Raw genomic sequence first — 19854 nt, 5'->3', positions numbered from 1 at the left:
TATATGCAGAGTACATCATGAGAAACGCTGGGCTGGAGGAAGCACAAGCTGGAATCAAGATTGCCAGGAGAAATATCAATAACCTCAGATATGCAGATGACACCACCCTTATGGCAGAAAGTGAAGAACTATAGAGCCTCTTGATGAAAGTGAAAGTGGAGAGTGAAAACATTGGCTTAAAGCTCAACATTCAGAAAACGAAGATCGTGGCATCCGGTGCCATCACTTCACGGCAAATAGATGGGGAAACAGTAGAAAGAGCCCTTCAGTTGTGTTCTACTCATTTGTGACCCCATGGACTGTAGCCCACCAGGCTCTTCTGTCCATGGGATTTTCCAGGCAAGAATACTGGATGGGTTACTATTTCCTTCTCCAGAGGATCTTCTCAACTCAGGAATAAAACCTACATCTCCCATGTCTCCTGCATTTGCAGGCGGATTCTTTACCACTAAGTCACCTGTGAAGCCCTAATCATTTTCAGGTCAGTTTAATTCATAGATCAGCCAGAAGAACCTAGAAGGGCAGAAAAAGGTATATTCCTCCCTGACACTCCCTTTCCTTCCCCCTCCTTCCTCCTTTCCTCCCTCCTTCCTCTTCCTCCTTTTTTTGGTCCTCCTTCTTGTTTGAAAAACACTTTTTTTTTTCCTTCTATTTTGCTACATCCATACAGCAATTCCATACTTCTTTATGTCTTGTCATGAAATTCTTTGTGGTTCTTCATGTTCCCTTTCATACAAAATTTACTTTCTTTTAATGAAGAAGAGTATGTTCTGCCTGCTTAACATATATTTCCAAATGGAATCACTGTTCAGGGTTTTTGACTTTTATATGCATTCAGTTCTGTTCAGTTCAGTCGCTCAGTCGTGTCCGACTCTTTGGGACCCCATGAATCGCAGCACGCCAGGCCTCCCTGTCCATCACCAACTCCTGGAGTTCACTCAGACTCACGTCCATTGAGTCAGTAATGCCATCCAGCCATCTCATCCTCTGTCATCCCCTTCTCCTCCTGCCCCCATCCCTCCCAGCATCGGAGTCTTTTCCAATGAGTCAACTCTTCACATGAGGTGGACAAAGTATTGGAATTTCAGCTTTAGCATAATTCCTTCCAAATAAATCCTAGGGCTGATCTCCTTCAGAATGGACTGGTTGGATCTCCTTGCAGTCCAAGGGACTCTCAAGAGGCTTCTCCAACACCACAGTTCAAAAGCATCAATTCTTTGGCTCTCAGCTTTCTTCACAGTCCAACTCTCACATCCATACATGACCACTGGAGAAACCATAGCCTTGACTAGACGGACCTTTGTTGGCAAACTAATGTCTCTGCTTTTGACTATGCTATCTAGGTTGGTCATAACTTTTCTTCCAAGGAGTAAGCGTCTTTTAATTTCATGGCTGCACTCACCATCTGCAGTTATTTTGGAGCCCAGAAAAATAAAGTCTGACTGTTTCCACTGTTTCCCCATCTATTTCCCATGAAGTGATGGGACCAGATGCGATGATCTTCGTTTTCTGAATGTTGAGTTTTAAGTTAACTTTTTTACTCTCCTCTTTCACCTTCATCAAAAGGCTTTTTAGTTCCTCTTCACTTTCTGCCATAAGGGTGGTGTCATCTGCATATCTGAGGTTATTGATATTTCTCCTGGCAATCTTGATTCCAGCTTGTGCTTCTTCCAGCCCAGCATTTCTCATGATGTACTCTGCATATAAGTTAAGTAAGCAGGGTGACAATATATAGCCTTGACGTACTCCTTTTCCTATTTGGACCAGTCTGTTGTTCCATGTCCAGTTCTAACTGTTGTCTCCTGACCTGCATACAAATTTCTCAAGAGGCAGGTCAGGTGGTCTGGTATTCCCATCTCTTTCAGAATTTTCCACAGTTTATTGTGATCCACACAGTCAAAGGCTTTGGCATGGTCAATAAAGCAGAAATAGATGTTTTTCTTGAATTCTCTTGCTTTTGTGATGATCCAGCGGATGTTGGCAATTTGGTCTCTGGTTCCTCTGCCTTTTCTAAAACCAGTTTGAACAACTGGAAGGTCAAGGTTCACGTATTGCTGAAGCCTGGCTTGGAGAATTTTGAGCATCACTTTACTAGCGTGTGAGATGAGTGCAATTGTGCGGTAGTTTGAGCATTTTTTGGCATTGCCTTTCTTTGGGATTTAATGAAAACTGACCCTTTCCAGTCCTGTGGCCACTGCTGAGTTTTCCAAATTTGCTGGCATATTGAGTGCAGCACTTTCACAGCATCATCTTTCACGATTCGGAATAGCTCAACTGGAATTCCATCACCTCCACTAGCTTTGTTTGTAGTGATGCTTTCTAAGGCCCACTTGACTTCACACTCCAGGATGTCTGGCTCTAGGTGAGTGATCACACCATCGTGATTATCTGGGTCATGAAGATTTTTTTGTACAGTTCTTCTGTGTAATCTTGCCATCTCTTCTTAATATCTTCTGCTTCTGTTAGGTCCATACCATTTCTGTCCTTTATCAAGCCCATCTTTGCATGAAATGTTCCCTTGTTATCTCTAATTTTCTTGAAGAGATCTCTAGTCTTTCCCATTCTGTTGTTTTCCTCTATTTCTTTGCATTGATCACTGAAGAAGGCTTTCTTATCTCTTCTTGCTATTCTTTGGAACTCTGCATTCAGATGTTTATATCTTTCCTTTTCTCCTTTCCTTTTCGCTTCTCTTCTTTTCACAGCTATTTGTAAGGCCTCCCCAGACAGCCATTTTGCTTTTTTGCATTTCTTTTCCATGGGGATGCTCTTGATCCCTGTCTCCTGTACAATGTCACGAACCTCAGTCCATAGTTCATTAGGCACTCTATCTATCAGATCTAGGCCCTTAAATCTATTTCTCACTTCCACTGTATAATCATAAGGGATTTGATTTAGGTCATACCTGAATGATCTAGTGGTTTTCCCTACTTTTTTCAATTTAAGTCTGAATTTGGCAATAAGGGGTTCATGATCTGAGCCACAGTCAGCTCCTGGTCTTGTTTTTGTTGACTGTATAGAGCTTCTCCATCTTTGGCTGCAAAGAATATAATCAATCTGATTTCAGTGTTGACCATCTGGTGATGTCCATGTGTAGAGTCTTCTCTTGTGTTGTTGGAAGAGGGTGGTTGCTATATCCAGTGCATTTTCTTGGCAAAACTCTATTAGTGTTTGCCCTGCTTCATTCCATATTCCAAGGCTAAATTTGCCTGTTACTCCAGGTGTTTCTTGACTTCCTACTTTTGCATTCCAGTCCCCTATAATGAAAAGGACATCTTTTTTGGGTGTTAGTTCTAAAAGGTCTTGTAGGTCTTCATAGAACCGTTCATCTTCAGCTTCTTCAGCATTACTGGTTGGGGCATAGACTTGGATTACTGTGATATTGAATGGTTTGCCTTGGAAACGAACAGAGATCATTCTGTCGTTTTTGAGATTTCATCCAAGTACTGCATTTCGGACTCTTTTGTTGACCATGATGGCTACTCCATTTCTTCTGAGGGATTCCTGTCCACAGGAGTAGATATAATGGTCATCTGAGTTTAATTCACCCATTCCAGTCCATTTTAGTTTGCTGATTCCTAGAATGTCGACATTCACTCTTGCCATCTCTTATTTGACCACTTCCAATTTGCTTTGATTCATGGACCTGACATTCCAGGTTCCTATGCATATTGCTCTTTACAGCATTGGACCTTGCTTCTATCACCAGTCACATCCACAACTGGGTATTGTTTTTGCTTTGGCTCCATCCCTTCATTCTTTCTGGAGTTATTTCTCCACTGATCTCCAGTAGCATATTGGGCACCTACTGACCTGGGGAGTTCCTCTTTCAGTATCCTATCATTTTGCCTTTTCATACTGTTCACGGGGTTCTCAAGGCAAGAATACTGAAGTGGTTTGCCATTCCCTTCTCCAGTGGACCACATTCTGTCAGACCTCTCCACCATGACCTGCCTGTCTTGGGTGGCCCCACGGGCATGGCTTAGTTTCATTGAGTTAGACAAGGCTGTGGTCCTACTGTGATTAGATTAACTAGTTTTCTGTGAGTATGGTTTCAGTGTGTCTGCCCTCTGGTGCCCTCTTGCAACACCTACCATCTTACTTGGGTTTCTCTTACCTTGGGCATGGGGTATCTCTTCATGGCTGCTCCAGCAAAGCACAGCCACTGCTCCTTACCTTGGACGAGGGGTATCTCCTCACGCTGTCCCTTCTGACCTTGAACGTGGAATAGCTCTTCTAGGCCCTCCTGCACCCACGCAGCCACCCACCGCTCCTTGGAGGTGGGTTTGCTCCTCCCGGCTGCCGCCCCTGGCCTTGGGCGTGGTGTAGCTTCTCCCTGCCGCTGCCCCTGACCTCGGACGTGGGGTATCTCCTTTTGGCCACCTCCTCTCGGGCATGGGGTCCTCCCGGCTTCTGCCCCTGACCTCCGACGTAGGGTAGCCACCCGCGCTGAATGCGCTGGTCGCAGAAGTTATATGCATTACTTCTGTCTATTTGGGCAATTGTCATCCAGCTTCAGTGTTTAGAACTTTTCTCTGCAAACTATGTCTGCAAGAGAGATCTTCAAAACTGACTTTTAAAACAGCTAGAATGCATTCTAGGATAAAATATGCTTTGCCAAAACTGTGAACAGTATTCTGAACATTGATGTGATTTCCTCAACATTTGGGGGGGATGAACACGTATGTACCATATCTGCTTGACTGAGAGTTGGGGGAGCAGCATTTTTCATGAAATAAGATAAGGGAGGGCAGAGTTGGAAGTGGTTAGATTCAAGGACTAGTGTTTCTGCAGAGTCAGGGAAAAGGGGTAGGTGTGGCAACAGGGAACCCTGTGCTTGAATCATTCCCGAGGTACTTAACAAACTTCTGAAAGAAGCACAGCATCCTGGGTTTCCCCAGGACAGCAAAAGCATATGTAGGAAAGTTGAGATATCTGGACAGGCAGCTGTTTAATGATGTCAACTCAGGAGCTCCAGATAAGGTAAAGAAAATCCAATTCATCTCTGTTAGGGCACTTTTACCAACTCCTAAGTCATACTCTCTTCCTTTGTTTATTTGTACTTTTTTTTTTTTTTTTTTTAGATTTCCAATATCAATGATATCATATATTTGTCTTTCTCTGTTTGACTTACTTCACTTAGCATAATAATCTCTAGGTCCATCTATGTTGCTGCAAAGGGCATTATTTCATTCTTTTTATGGCTGAATAATGTTCTATTGTATGTGTGTATATATAAATATACACATATATATTATATATGGAATATATATGTAATACATATCTCCTTTATTCACTAATCTATCAATAGACATTAGACATTGATCCCAAATGTCTATTTATAGGTCATCACCAACTCGATGGATATAAGTTTGAGCAAGCTCCGGGAGTTGGTGATGGACAGGGAAGCCTGGCGTGCTGCAGTCCATGGGGTCGCAAAGAGTCAGACATGACTGAGCGACTGAAATGAACAGAACTGAATTGAGACATTTAGTTGCTCCCATGTCTTGGCTACTGTAGCAATGAACATTGGGGTGAATGCATCTTTTCACATTAGAGCTTTCATCGTTTCCAGATACCAAAGTAGAGAAGAATGATCCCTAATTATCCTTCAACATTTAATGGAAGTCTTCTCTCCCCACTTCCTCAAGGCAGAATGAGTGACTCCTGCTGTATGTTCTCATAGTCGTTTTACACAACTTTACTGTATTTAATTTATTTAAAAATATTCACTCATTCATTCATGTATGATTTGTGTTGTCAGGTGACGGACCCTGAAGATGGTGGGTACAGAGATCACAAGGAGACATTCCTTGCCCCTCCTGGAGCTCACTGCCTCAGCAAGCAAACACATAGGTAAGCAAATTATTACAGCTAAGTGTTTGCTATCACTAGATAAGGCTCTGGGAGCATGGAGGTGAGGAGGAACCTTCTTGAGAAGACGGGTGAAGGCTCCTGAAGAGGTGAAATGTGAGGGGTGGGAATAATGCTATTAAAGGAACAATGGCCATGGGATGAGAGTGAGCAGAACAAGTGCAAAGGTTCCCAGGTGAGTGCTCACATATGGTGCTGGAGGAAACCTCTGCAGGCTCAGCAGGGCTGGGGCAAAGTGTGGGATGCAGGAGGGGAGGGGGCTATGGCAGCAAACAGGCAGGATCTTGAGCTTCTGACACACTTGACAAAGAGAGGTGGAACTTGTTCTGAAGATGGGACACTTAACCTAAGACAGAGTGGTGAGGATGATCATGCCAGATTCCAGGGATGAGACAATGGGGCTGACAATGGGAAGGGTCATAAGGAGGGAAAAGTGGGATCCAGTTAAGGGGGGCATAATTTTAAGGATTTGCCACACTAGGCTTAGTGAGAGGGCTCTCCCAGACTTCTGAAGATCTGAGAGCAGGGTTGAGTCTAGCTGGATGCTCTGTCCTAGGGGCCCTCAGTGCCTGGCGGGGAGCTGGTACACCATCCACACTTACCCAGCAAATGAATTAACCTCATGGGAAAGAGCTCATCTACTTGGTTCCTCACGGATTGTGATGGAAAAGAGAGGAAGAGAAAGAGGTTAATGAAATACATGTTAAATTATGGCCATATAATGATAGGTAAGAATGATCCTTGAATGGCTATGCCATTATTTCCTCAGACTAGCAGCTTCTCCTTACCTGTAAAGAACACAGAACTATCCAGTTTGGGTTTGACTTAGGAGATATTTGACCCACAGTCTGTACTTTTCTTCTTCTTTTTTTTTTTGAACTGCCCTCCCTTCTTAGAAGCTCTTTGCCTCTTGTCAATGCAGGGTTGCCAATCAATGCTGGCCATCTAGCCCCATCCTTCTCACTCAGCATTTAAAAGTTAAATGCTTCATAAGAAGCATTTTCCATGAGGCCCAATAGCACATAGAAAGTACTCAACACATGGTAACTTTATTTTTTCCCTATAACTTGAACCAGCTCTTTATTTAACACTTTCTAAGTCTTGTCTTTCCATGGGAAAAACAAATCCTTTCATGTATATAAATGAGATTAGCCTTCTTGGGTATATCTTTGTTTTTTGAATGGGGTCTTTCTGGAAATACAGTGACCTAAACCAAGGAATGATTCTAATGCTAATTAGAATTGTAGCCCCAGAGGAGGAGCAATAGGGAGGTATTTTGGAGCTGAGTGCATTTCAAGCTGTTGGCATGGTATCCACAGAGATGGCTCCCTACCCAGCTTATGAGGCCTGGCCCCAGAAAGAGCATATCACTCTGGTTCCTGTCTCTCTGTAATGACTATCCAGAGTGGTTTCAATATGTTTTCCATGTGTGGAAGTTGTTGTAACCTTTAAAAGATGTCTTGGTGGGGGATGGGCTTGGAGAGGAGCATAGGGTCTGGGCGGATGAAGCAACTATAGACGAACTTTGTGCACAGAGCAAAGCATAGAGAGAAGGAAGCAAAAGCTACAACAAAATAATCAGCTCAGCTCCATCCTTGTCCCCCTTCTTGCTCTGTGCTGCCTCAGAATGCCCGATTCTATTTGTGGGATGGATGCCATAACCACACCTGAAAATCAAGCCTGTTTCACTCTGTCTTCCTCCTTCTCTCTCTCCCCGCTGGGTATTTATTGTTTTCTAACACTTCACTAGGCCCCATGGACACTACAGAATTAGTCTTGGTGAAGGAGCTCATTGATCGAAAGGAAGAGAGATGGGGAAATAGGCAGTCGTAGTGATAATCATCACAAACACCAAAGTTTCTCTTACTATGCAGTCTGAGGCAGTTGATGCTTATTCATTTACAACTTAATTCTGAAACCTATTACACTGTTTTCGTTATCCTATTTTGAAAATGGAGGGACTGAGTGACAGCAAAACTAACTTGCTTAAGGTCACACATTTAGTGAATGGCCAGGTTGGGACCCTAGTAGCACAGTGATAAAGAATCCACCTGCCAGTGCAGGAGACACAGAAGACATGGGTTCGATCCCTAGGTCAGGAAGATCCCTTACAGTAGAAAATGGCCACCTACTCTGGTGTTCTTACCTGGATAATTCCATGGACAGAGGAGCCTGGTGGACTACACAGTCCATGGAGTCGCAAAGAGTCAGATATGACTGAACAACTGAGCTGGGATCATGCAAACCCTTCCCCTACCTGTGACACTGTTATTCTATTGGAGAGGGTCTCTGCCCTGACTGGCACCTCTGATAAATCTTTCTGGAGGAGATGATATCTAAATCTTGAGAAATAGTGTTTTTTTTTGTTTGTTTGTTTGTTTTTACTGCATCACTCAGCATGTGGGACCTTAATTCTCTGGCCAGGAGTCAAACCAGCACCCCCTGGATTGGAAGCATAAAGTATTAACTACTGGATCAACAGGCAAGTCCCCTGAATCTTGCAAAATGAATACAGGTTTCTCAGGCAAAGAGGGAAGGGGCCTGCAGGGTGAGAGGGGTCTTCCAGGCACAGGCCATGTCAAAACCTGGAGATAAGAGAGGACAGGCTTGTTCAGAGAATCCCCAGTTGCTCAAGGACGCTGGAGTGAATGGTACAAGACATTGTTGCTGGTACACAAGCTGGAGAGGTAGGTAGGTGTAAGATTGCAAAGTCCCAGCTAGACATGAACTTAAGTCTAATAACTACAAAGAAACTCTAAAGATATCAGTGATAACTAGGCCAGAATTATTGACACCGCTGTCCTCATTGACATGCATTTCTGAGAGCCACATTATAAAGCCTTATGGCTGGAAAGAGAGAAGCCAGTCCTTCCTTATCAACTCCTTCTCATTCTGTCTACCACACACATATGCTAAGATGGACTTTTGTTTGTTCATTTATATATGCAACATTTATTCAACAGGTATTTATTAAGCACCTCTTATGTGTCAGGATTTGGAGAAGGGCATGGCAACCCACTCCAGTATTCTTGCCTGGAGAATTCCATGGACAAAGGAGTCTGGTGGGCTACAGTCCACTGGATGGCAAAGAGTCGGACATGACCCAGCAACTAACACATGTGTCAGGAATGGTGCTAGGTACCAAATTTACAAATAGGAATGAGACACTGGAAGGACAGAGTTTCCTAGGGACAGACATATCAATGTATAATTTCAAAGCAGTAGGCAAAGCACAATAAGATGGATGTATTCAAAGTGTAGAAGAGGTGGTAGGTCTCCATGGCATAAAACCCAGACCCTCGAGTTGTGCTCCCCTGGGTTCAGACTCCAGCTCTGCCATGTATTAGCTCTATGACACCAGGTCACCTGCTCCATTTCTGGGCTATCAGTTTCCTCATCTCACAAATGCAGATCATAATATTAAAAACCCCACAGAGCCATGACAATGATGAAATGAGTTAACATTTTAAACTTAATGAGTCCAGTATGAAAGTAGGAGCCCTGAAGTGACATTGTTCCCCAGTAGATGTCACTGCTACATAGCGAGTTAGGTGAGATACTAGGAGTTCAAGTCTATGGTTTAACAATCCCTGCAGGAAAATGCTACTTCAATGGCCATCTTCTCTAAATACAAAATATGGCAGAGGTTTAGTAGGTTGTGAAATATACATGGGCCAGGGGATGATGATCACCTTTTATAAAAAACAGTTCTGCATTTAGACCTACTTGACAGTTTTGACCATGCCACATAACATAAGGGGATCTTAGTTCCCTGGCCAGGGATCAAACCTATGTGCCCTGCATTGGAAGCACCAAATCATAACCACTGGACTACCGGGAAGTCCCCTACTTGATGATTTTGAACTTTTTCCATAGTGGCTCTCTGGTGGAAGCAGTTTTCTCCCTGCTTCCTAGAAATCTTGGATGTATTCTTTCAGCTTAGACTTTGTCAGGAAGCATCTACTCATTTTCGTGTTTTTAAAACCATTTCTGAGAAGGTGTGGAATAATGATTGACAAAGCCACTGAGGCCTAACTTAAAAAGGAGCTTAAGATCAGATTGGAATATGGTGACTTGGAAAGAACCTTTGTAAAGTAGGAAGAGGCAGCTTCACTGAGTCTGACTTTATGGCAACTGGATTTGAGCCTAAAGCTTTATTATCTATGGGTCAGGGGAGATTCAGCCTTTTCCATGATCTACATAGATCTTGGCCTAGGTGTAGTGTTGGGTGAATGAGTTCTTTCTGGTTCTTGATTCTGACCTGACCAGGCCTTGAGGTCAAACGGGTAGGCTGGGACAAAAGGGGTCATCACATACTCATTTACTTATTGGAGTTTCACAGAAAATTTCGTTTGGGTCAAACTTTCTATTAGGTAAAGGGATACAGAGATAAGTAAGGCCGGTTCCTGTCCTCTGTCTCTTGAATGGAAGAGATAGACATGTAAGCATATAATTCTAACACAACCTTTGAAATATTATTAGAGAAAGGGCAACAAAGTCGATAAGGAAAGGGAAGTTGGACTTTTTTTGTCATGTGGAGAAGTTAGAGAAGAGCATTCCAGATAGAAGAATCAATACATACACAAGTGTAAAAAGTTTGGGGCAAAATTAATGACAATTGCTCTGAATGGAGGGTATAGGTATTGGAGTGGACAGATGAGGTGCTACTCTCTAATTCAAGGAGACTCTAGTGTTAAAAAGGCCTGACAATTTTATAAGTGGAATCTTAAAATACTGCAGAGTTGGAGCCGCCTTTCTTTCCTCTGTTGTAGATTCTGTAACTCCAGTTTCTTTGTCAGACAATCAGTGCTCACTTTACTCCCTGAGGGCCTGGGCTAAGAGGGTAATGTTGGACTCACCACACAATGTACCTTGGCCCTCGTGAACAGCCTGAACATGCACTGGATAATAATCATAATCCCATGTGCTTAGTCACTCAGTCATGTCTTACTCTTTGCAGACTCGTAAAGATACTGTAGCCTGCCAGGCTCCTCTGTCCATGGGGATTCTCCAGGCAAGAATCCTGGAGTGGGTTGTCATGCCCTCCTCCAGGGGATCTTCCCAACCCAGGGATTGAACCCAGGTCTCCCACATTGCAGGGGGATTTTTTTACGATCTGAACCACCAGGGAAGCCCCAATCACAATATCAATAACTGCTAATCTTGTTGAGTACTACTCGTCAAATTCTGTACCAAATGCTTTATGTGTGTGATCTCATCTATCGCCACAGGAGTCTTATTACAAAGGCAGAGTGGTGTCAGGATATACAGCAGGGCTTGGGCTTTGGCCATCTGGAGCCATGCTGCCTGAGTTCATGGGGTGATTCCATTCCTTATTAACTGTGTGACCTTGGAAAGCTGCCCAACTCCTACCTGTGTCTCAGTATCTCCATCTATAAAATGGGAATAATTATAATACCTACTTTCTTTATATGAGCTCAATTTTGAGAGGACACCTCAAGAGCTAAGGTGGGCTGTAATTTGCCCTTAGTGTGCAGAGTTGAGAATGATTTAAAAACCCTGTTTTGTATCCAGCTGGCACCACCCATTCTTCACTTACTGTGAATGAATCCAAGAAATTCAACAGGTACAAGCAATCACCGGAAAGCTATTTGTTGTGATTGGAAAACACTCAAAGAAATGGAGTGCTTCACAGATGATTTAATATTTTCGAGGTAGCACATGCGAATGAGTAAGCTCAGGGTAGATGAGTGCGTTTACATTCCACATCAAGGTTTTACTTAAAGTTTACATTTTGTTTAAATGAGAAGTAAGATCAATGTAATATGACTTAAACCTTTCTTGGAAATTTATGGCTTCTTTTAATAAACCTCATAAAAGGCACTTTTAAACATATGCAGTGTTCTTAATGTAATGGTTTCATTCTTGAAATATATAGTATTTAGGTTGTATCTAAAATGCTCTAAAAGTATCACAAAGGCTGTAAAAATATTGTTAACGGGAAGGAATCTTTTCAGAGGGATAAATATTTTCTTGGAAAAGGAAAAAGCTGTGAACCTTTTAGGTAGGGGAATGGCTTGGTTTTGAAAAATAACAATTTGCCTTTTTTTTTTTTTCTTTCCTAACATCCTCTCTGTGGTTCTGCTTCAGCCAATTATTAGATTAAAGCAAGCTGTTGCTACGTGCCCTAGAAACTAAGATGGATTTGATGTTGCATCCTAAGTTTGTGAGGACAAGTTTCATTTAAGGCTTTAATGAGGTCAAGGGAACAGAGCAGAAGGCTGGCTGAGTCTTTTGTGTTATTTTAAGGGCTGTATCTTAGAATTACAAGGCTTGCATAATGCCATGGAAAGAACACAGGATTTAGAGCTAAAAGATCTCAGTTTGAGACTTGGCTCTGCCATTTCCTAGCTTTGTGACCTTGGTGTAATCACTTAGATGCTCTGAGGCTTGCTTTTCTGTGGGTCTAGAAAAGAGGGTCAAGAATACTTTCTCTAGCCACTTTGTAAGAACAGTGCAGTGTCAAATGTGATAAGAGGTAGTTGAATATGATCCTAGAACTTTGTAAAATACTTTGTGCTAAAGACATTTATTTGCTGTTTCTAAATATGATGAAAACAGTTTGGACTCCAGTGTATGTTGTTGAAGAGAAAAAAAGACATAGAGCAGAAAATAATAATAATAACTAATATTTACTTAGCCCTTGAGGTTAAGAGGTGGTGAAGTCACTCAGTCGTGTCTGACTCTTTGTGACCCTATGGACTATAGCCCACCAGGCTCCTCCGTCCACGGGATTCTCCAGGTAAGAATATTGGAGTGGGTTGACATTTCAAAGACCATGTTAGTTTAACATGAGAAAGTGCTTTGTGAGCCAGATGTCAGAAAATGCACATCAACTTTATTTTCTGGATAAACATTTGTTGAACACTTATTTTGTACAAACACAGAGCAGAGCTTCTACCCCACTCTACAGAGGTGAGTCGATCTTATTATTTAAGAGAAACAGTTGCATTCTCTTTGGTGACCTGTTTCTGTCTTTGAAGATGGCAACCTTCAGAAAATTTTCCACTAGGTATAACTTGAGATGCATATAGCTGCTAATTATGCCATGCTACAGTTGGAAAGAACATAAAGTCCAACTTCTTTCTAGATGAGGAAACAAAGACCTAGAAGGGGAGCTGAATTTACCTGTTAAATTCAGTTTTCATCTGCTACAAGTCATAATTCTATATACAAACATCATAAAATAAGGAAAGCAATACTTCTACCTACTTCATAAAATAAGGAAAGCAATACTTCTACCTACTTTACAGACTTATACTGTGTAAAGAAGGGGATTGTGGAGAATAAATCTGGAAAGGTAGGTCAATACCAGTTCAGGGGGATCTTGTATATATGGTAAGAAATTTAGAGATTATCCTGAAAATATAGGACTCCAGTAAACTATATTAGGTAAGAGAATTACTGAATTAGACGTGTGTTTTAGAAAGATGACCCTGGGACAGTGGAAAAAACGAACTGCCTCAAGTCATGGTAGGGGGCATGTTTATGGTGGTTATAGAACCCTGAAGAAAAATAATGGTTTGAATCCAGATTGGAAAAGAAGAAGTAAAGCTCTCACTGTTTGCAGATGACATGACACTGTACATAGGAAACCCTAAAGATAGTATCAGAAAATGACTAGAGCTAATCAGTGAACTTACCAAAGTTGCAGGAATCAGTACACAGAAATCACTTGCATTTCTATATACTAACAATGAAAAAATCAGAAAGAAAATTTTCAAAATAAATCCCATTCAGCATTTCAACAAAAGGAATTAAATATCCAGGAATAAACTTACCTAGGGAAATGAAAGAACTACACAGAAAATTATAAGACACTAATGAAAGAAAAAAAAAAACATAAATGGATGGAGACATATTCCATGTTCCTGGGTAGGAAAAATCAATATTGTGAAAATGACTATACTACCAAACGGAATCTACAGATTCAGTGCAATACCTATCAAATTACCAATGGCATTTTTCACAGAACTAGAACAAAAAGTTTCACAATTCATATAGAAACAAAAAAGACACCAAATAGTCAAGTCAGTCAGTTCAGTCGCTCAGTCATGCCCGACTTTTTGAGACCCCATGAATCACAGCATGCCAGGCCTCCCTGTCCATCACCAACTCCCGGAGTTCACTCAGACTCATGTCCATCGAGTCAGTGATGCCATCCAGCCATCTCATCCTCTGTCGTCCCCTTCTCCTCCTGCCCCCAATCCCTCCCAGAATCAGAGTCTTTTCCAATGAGTCAACTCTTCACATGAGGTGGCCAAAGTACTGGAGTTTCAGCTTTAGCATCATTCCTTCCAAAGAAATCCCAGGGCTGATCTCCTTCAGAATGGACTGGTTGGATCTCCTTGCAGTCCAAGGGACTCTCAAGAGGCTTCTCCAACACCACAGTTCAAAAGCATCACTTCTTCAGCATTCAGCTTTCTTCACAGTCTAACTCTCACATCCATACATGACCACTGGAGAAACCATAGCCTTGACTAGATGGACCTTTGTTGGCAAAGTAATGTCTCTGCTTTTCAATATGCTATCTAACTTGGTCATAACTTTCCTTCCAAGGAGTAAGCGTCTTTTAATTTCATGGCTGCAGTCACCATCTGCAGTGATTTTGAAGCCCCCAAAATAAAGTCTGACACTGTTTCCACCGTTTTCCCATCTATTTCCCATGAAGTGGTGGGACCAGATGCCATGATCTTCATTTTCTGAATATTGAGCTTTAAGCCAACTTTTTCACTCTTCACTTTCACTTTCAACAAGAGGCTTTTGAGTTCCTCTTCACTTTCTGCCATAAGGGTGGTGTCATCTGCATATCTGAGGTTATTGATATTTCTCCTGGCAATCTTGATTCCAGCTTGTGCTTCTTCCAGCCCAGCATTTCTCATGATGTACTCTGCATGTAAGTTAAATAAGCAGGGTGACAATATACAGCCTTGACGTACTCCTTTTCCTATTTGGACCAGTCTGTTGTTCCATGTCCAGTTCTAACTGTTGTCTCCTGACCTGCACATAAGTTTCTCAAGAGGCAGATCAGGTGGTCTGGGATTCCCATCTCTTTCAGAATTTTCCACAGTTTATTGTGATCCACACAGTCAAAGGCTTTGGCATAGTCAATAAAGCAGAAATCGATGTTTTTCTGGAACTCTCTTGCTTTTTCTATGATCCAGCGGATGTTGGCAATTTGATCTCTGGTTCCTTTGCCTTTTCTAAAACCAGGTTGAACATCTGGAAGTTCATCGTTCACGTACTGCTGAAGCCTGGCTTGGAGAATTTTGAGCATTACTTTACTAGTGTGTGAGATGAGTGCAATTGTGCGGTAGTTTGAGCATTCTTTGACATTGCCTTTCTTTGGGATTGGAATGAAAACTGACCTTTTCCAGTCCTGTGGCCACTGATGAGTTTTCCAAATTTGCTGACATATTGAGTGCAGCACTTTCACAGCATCATGTTTCAGGATTTGAAATAGCTCAGCTGGAATTCCATCACCTCCACTAGCTTTGTTCGTAGTGGTGCTTTCTAAGGCCCACTTGACTTCACATTCCAGGATGTCTGGCTCTAGATGAGTGATCACACCATCGTGATTATCTGGGTCATGAAGATCTTTTTTGTACAGTTCTTCTTTGTATTCCTGCCTCCTCTTCTTAATATCTTCTGCTTCTGTTAGGTCCAACCGAATAACCAAAGCAGTCTTAAAAAAGAAGAACAGAGGTGGAGGAATCAACTTTCCTGACTTCAGATTATACTACAAAGCTACAGTCATCAAGACAGTATTACTGGCACAAAAATAGAAGTATAAACCAATGGAACAAGATAGAAAGCCCAGAAATAAACCCAGGCACCCATGGGTACCTTATTTTTGACAAAGGAGGCAAGAATATACAATCAGGAAAAGACAGCCTCTTCAATAAATGTTACTGGGAAAACTGGACAGCTACATGTAAAAGAATGAAATTAGAACCCTTCTAACATCATACATGAAGATAAACTCAAAATGGATTAAAGACCTAAATGTAAGACCAGAAACGATAAAATTCCTAGAGGAAAACATAAGCAGAACACTCGATGACACAAATCAAAGTGAGATTCTCTATGACCCACCTCCTAGAGTAACAGAAATAAAAACAAAAGGAAACAAGTGGGACCTGATTAAACTTGAAAGCTTTTGTGCAGCAAAGGAAACCATAAGCAAGGTGAAAAGACAACCCTCAGAATGGGATAAATTAATAACAAATGAAACAACTGACAAAGGATTATTTTCTAAAATACACAAGCAGCTCATGCAACTCAATACCAGGAAAACAAACAACCCAATCAAAAAGTGGCAAAAAGACCTAAACAGACGTTTCTCCAAAAAAGACATACATATGGCTAACAAGCAGATGAAAAGATGCTCAACATTGCTTATTATTAGAGAAATACAAATCAAAACTACAATGAGATATCACTCAAACTAGTCAGAATGGCCATCATCAAAAAGTCTACCAACAATAAATGCTGGAGAGGGTGTGGAGAAAAGGGAACGCTCCTGCACTGTTGGTGGGAATGTAAATTGATATAGCCACTATGGAAGACAGTATGGAGATTCCTTTAAAAACTAGAAACAAAACCACCATATGACCCAGCAATCCCACTCCTAGGCATATACCCTGAGGAAACCAAAATTGAAAAAGACACATGTATCCCATTGTTCATTGCAGCACTATTTACAATAGCTAGAACATGGAAGCAACCTAGATGTCCATTGACAGATGAATGGATAAAGAAGTTGTTGTACATATACACAATGGAATATTACTCAGCCATAAAAAGGAACACATTTACATCAGTTTTAATGAGGTTGATGAACCTAGAACCTATTATACAGAGTGAAGTAAGTTAGAAGGAGAAAGACAAACATTGTATTCTATCACATATATACAGAATCTAGAAAAATGGTACTGAAGAATTTACTTACAGAGCAACAGTGGGGAAACAGACATAGAGAATAGACTTATGGACATGGGTAGAGGGGAGGAGAGGGTGAGATGTATGGAATGGGTAACATGGAAACTTACATTACCATATGTAAAATAGATAGCCAACGGAAATTTGCTGTATGGCTCAGGAAAGTCAAAAAGGGGCTCTATATCAACCTAGAGGGGTAGGATGGGTAGGGAGATGGGAGGCAGGTTCAAAACAGAGGGGATATATGTATACCTATGGCTGATTCATGTTGAGGTTTGACAGAAAACAACAAAATTGTGTAAAGCAATTATCCTTCAAAAAAAAATAAATTAATTTTAAAAAAAGAAATAATGGTTTGAATGGAAGAGTATTAGTAGGGATGGACTTCTAGGTTACTTGCTCGGCAATGAGGGTGGGTGATGATTTTCACTGAGAACAAAGGAGATCAGTTCAGTTCAGTTGCTCAGTCATGTCTGACTCTTTGCGACCCCATGAACTGCAGCACAGCAGGCTTCTCTGTTTGTCACCAACTCCCAGAGCTTGCTCAAACTCATGTCCATCGAGTTGGTGATGCCATCCAACCATCTCATCCTCTGTCATCCCCTTCTCCTCCTGCCTTCAATCTTTCCCAGAATCAGGGTCTTTTCCAATGAGTCAGTTCTTTGCATCAGGTGGCCAAAGTATTGGTGTTTCAGATTCATCATCAGTCCTTCCAATGAATATTCAGGACTGATTTCCTTTAGGAGTGACTGGCTTGATTACCTTGCAATCCAAGGGACTTTCAATGGTCTTCTCCAACACCACAGTTCAAAAGCATCAACTCTCCAGCGCTTTCTTTATGGTCTAACTCTCACATCTATACATAACTACTGGATAAACCATAGCTTTGGCTAGATAGACATTTGTTGGCAAAGTAATGTCTCTGCTTTTTAATATGCTGTCTAGGTTTGTCACAAGTTTTCTTCCAAAGAGCAGACATCTTTTAATTTCATGGCTGCAGTCACCATCTGCAGTGAAGAACACAGGAGGTGGTATTTATTTGGGGGAAGATTGGGGTTAGGCCAATATTTAGGGGCAGGTGTAAAAAGAAGTAGTTGACTATGATCCTAGAACTTTGTAAAATGTTTTGTGCTAAAGACATTTATTTGCTGTTTCTAATTCCTATGATGAAAACAGTTTGGATTCCATTGTATATTGTTGAATAAAAAAGATATAAGGCAGAAAATAATAACTAATATTTACTTGGTCCTTATTGTGTGTCAAAGACCATATTAATTTAGCATTTTATTTCTCACATCAACCCTATGAGGTAAGGATTAAGCCCATTAAACAACTGAGTAATGAAGGATCAGAGGGTTATGATATAATTAATAGTCTTAGTAGCCTTTATAAGCAAAGACTCAAAAGGAAATATATCTGCCTTCACAAGCAAATGCTTCAATTCAGATGATGGGAAAGACATGCCTGGATTTTAAATCCTGACTGCCACTCATGTGTTGTATGAACTTGGTTAAGAAATCAGTCCTCGTAAGTGTTCTATTAATTCATGTGGGAATTTTTAAAGACACCTGCCTATCTATCTCACAGGGGAGGATGAAGGAATAAGTGAGGTTACACATGAAAATTTCTTAAAACAATGCCTGGCATGATGTGTACTTAATAAACAAAATTTAACTGGCTTCTCCAATTACAGTCTTTCCTTCTGTATGTCTATCCTTCAAAATGTTATTGTAATTTAAAGACATGCATAGAGTTCTGATTTTAGTATCATCCCATGCTAACACTAGTGATAACAAAACAAAACATAACATACTCACTGAGTCAATAATCATGTAATAGAAGATAGGAGACATCGTCAAGGACATCTTACCCCAAAGAAAATAAATTAATGAGAAAAGACACAAATGAACTTGGCTTGGAACTTCCAGGATGTTGGCAGTTGGGAGCTGGACCCTCAGTGGTCTGGAGCCAAGATCTGGTCAACTGAAATTAAGATAGATTTACATACCCACACTAAAAGGTCACTACAATTTGGAGCAGCAATTAAATGAGGAAGTAATCTATGAGATAAAATCCTCCAAATGGGCCACTGTGGTCTGACTCATAGGTATCTCCTGACTTATTAGTATAAGGAGAACTGTCCTCATTTTAGGCCTTTAGGCCTCTCACAGATACCAAACAAATAAGAATCAGAGGGTTATGATATAATTAATAGTCATATTAGCCCTTACAAGCAAAGACTCAAAAGGAAATATATCTGCCTTCACAAGCAAATGCTTCAACTCAGATGATGGGACAGACATGCCTGGATTTAAATCCTGACTCTGCCACTCATTTGTTGTATGAATTTGGTCAAGAAATCATACCTATATTACTATGAGTGACAACAGATAAAGCAACAACACACACACACACACACACACACACACACACACACACTAAACTGATTTTGATCACAAAAGATTGAAGATGGTGAAGTTGTCAGGTACAAGATATAAAAGAATTTTTATGAGCTTAAGACAAAAAAAGCTATCAGAAATTTTAAAAAAAGAGAGAAATAAATGAAGCTTCTAGATATTGTACATATACACAATGGAGTATTACTCAGCCATTAAAAAGAATACATTTGAATCAGTTCTAATGAGGTGGATGAAACTGGAGCCTATTATACAGAGTGAAGTAAGCCAGGAAGAAAAACACCAATACAGTATACTAATGCATATATATGGAATTTAGAAAGATGGTAACAATAACCCTGTGTACGAGACAGCAAAAGAGACACTGATGTATAGAACAGTCTTATGGACTCTGTGGGAGAGGGAGAGGGTGGGAAGATTTGGAAGAATGACATTGAAACATGTAAAATATCATGTATGAAACGAGTTGCCAGTCCAGGTTCGATACACGATACTGGATGCTTGGGGCTGGTGCACTGGGACGACCCAGAGGGCTGGTACGGGGAGGGAGGAGGGAGGAGGGTTCAGGATGGGGAACACATGTATACCTGTGGTGGATTCATTT

The sequence above is a fragment of the Bubalus kerabau genome, chromosome 6 (assembly GCF_029407905.1).
Source record: "Bubalus kerabau isolate K-KA32 ecotype Philippines breed swamp buffalo chromosome 6, PCC_UOA_SB_1v2, whole genome shotgun sequence".
Taxonomy (NCBI): Eukaryota; Metazoa; Chordata; class Mammalia; order Artiodactyla; family Bovidae; genus Bubalus; species Bubalus kerabau.
Note: the sequence above shows the minus strand (reverse complement) of the source record.